We start from the raw sequence: 2,341 nt of genomic DNA, 5'->3' as shown, positions 1-2,341 counted from the left end.
CATCATAGGGGTACCAGAAGGAGAAGAGAGAGATCAAGGAATTGAAAACCTACTTTAAGAACCAATGACAGAAAACTTCTCTAACCTGGTGAAGAAAATAGACATGCAAGTCTAAGAAGCACAGAGAGTCCCAAACAAAATGGACCCAAAGAGGCCCACACCAAGACACATCACAATTAAAATGACAAAGTTTAAAGACAAAGAAAATCTTAAAAGCATCAAGAAAAAAGCAATTAGTTACCTACAAAGGAATTCCCATAAGACTGTCAGCTGATTTTTCCAAAGAAACTTTACAGGCCTGAAGGGGTTGGCAGGAAATATTCAAAGTGATGAAAAGCAAGGACCTAGAACCAAGATTATTCTACCCAGCAAAGCTGCCATTTAGAATCAAAGGACGATAAAGAGCTTCCCAGACAAGAAAAAGCTAAAGGTATTCATCAACACCAAAACAGTATTCCAAGAAACATTAGAGAGACTTCTTTAAGAAGAAGAAGAAGAAATAATATAAAAAAATATGAATAATAAAATGACAATAACTACATATCTATCAATAATTACTTTATATATAAATGCACCAAATGCTTTAATCAAAAGACCTAAGGTGGCTGAATAGATAAGAAAACAAGACCCTTACATATGCTGCCTACAAGAGACTCACTTCAGATCCAAAAGACCCACATAGACTCAAAGTAAAGAGATGAAAAAAGATATTTCATAAAAGTGGAACCAAACAAACAAAAAGCTGGGGTAGCAATACTCATACCAGATAAAATAGACCTTAAAACAAAGGCTATAACAAGAGACAAAGAAGGACCCAGTAATCCCACTTCTAAGTATTTATCTGAAGAAACCCAAAACAGTACTCCAGAGACATGTGACTCCATTTATTGCAGCATTATTTACAATAGTCAAGGTATGGAGGCAACCTGGTGTTCATCAATGGATGAATGGATAAAGAAAAGGTGGTATACATGTGCAATGGAATATTACTCAGTCATAAAAAAGAACAAAACCTTGCCATCTGCAACAACACGGATGGACCTAGAGGGTACTGTACTGAGTGGAGTAAGTCTGACAGAGAAAGACAACTGCCATATGATTTCACTTACATGTGGAATCTAAAGAACAAAATAAACAAACAAAACAGAAACAAACTCATAGATCCAGAGAACATTGTGATGATTGCCAGCCAGATGAAAGTGGGATTGGGGTGGTGGGTGTAAGAAGGTGAAGGGATTAAGAAGTGCAAAGTGGTAGTTACAAAATAGTCATGGGGATATAAAGTATAGCATAAGGAATATAGTCAATAATGTTGTGATAACTATGTATGATGTTAGATGGGTACTAGATTTATCAGGACAATTACTTCATAAGCTACATAAATGTCTAATCACCATGTTGCACACCTGAAACTAATATAATATCGTATGCCAATGGTAATTGAAAAATTAAAAAAAATTTTTTAATAGAAGCGGTTATGTGGTTCACAAAATGTGTGGAACATCCCCCAGTGGTGGCTATGATGGTACTCAGTGCTTGTCAAGCTTATTTGAGCAGCTTCCCTTCAGCTCTCCAACTTCTATTACCTCCTGCTGAGAAAACTTACCTAGGGCTTTGCCCTCCAGTCTTACTGTGGGGACTCACTGGGTGCCCTTGACCTGAAGTGCCTCTTTCTCTGCAGCCACCCAACCCAGGCTGCTCCTTGGGTAGGAGGTGAACAGCTCTTCTGCAGCCAGCTCATAATGGGCCCTGTCTGGCCCTCTAAAGAACCCCTCTCAAGGAACCCTCCAGGTCCTGTATGGTGCATCTTGGGCTGGTGTGTATAGAAGGGGATGGAGTGTGGACCCCTGAGGATTGCCCAAGGATTAAGGGAAAATGTGGGCCACATGCACCATCCTGTTTCTGGCCAGTCTTCCATCCTTGGTGGGACAGGTGTGCACCCATTTGATAGATAAGGCCAGGGTAAGAGAAGTGACATTCAACCACCTCTCTGAGCCTCCATCACCCTATCTATAAAATGGGAATAACAAACACTTTTAGGAAAATTCAGGAATAAATGGAATTATGGCTGTGACCTACCAGGCATGAAGTATATATCTGTTAGAAGGTGGCCATAACTACATACCAAGAATAACCCTCTTCCTTCTCTTCCCTCAAATGCCTTGCCACCTGCCCATGTGGAAGGCTTGTGGCTTACTCTAAAGCCTGCATCCAGCCTGTGTTAAACTGGGTCATGAAACTCTATGTGGTTGAGTGTGTGGGCTCCCAGAGCCAGTACCTGAACTGCTCCCAGAGGACACCCTCATCTTCGACTAGGGTCTGTGGGGCTGCTGATGGAGGG

This window comes from Pteropus vampyrus, unplaced genomic scaffold, assembly GCF_000151845.1.
Source record: "Pteropus vampyrus isolate Shadow unplaced genomic scaffold, Pvam_2.0 Scaffold223, whole genome shotgun sequence".
NCBI classification, from domain to species: domain Eukaryota; kingdom Metazoa; phylum Chordata; class Mammalia; order Chiroptera; family Pteropodidae; genus Pteropus; species Pteropus vampyrus.
The sequence above is the reverse complement of the archived record's forward strand: the minus strand, read 5'-3'. Positions refer to the sequence as shown.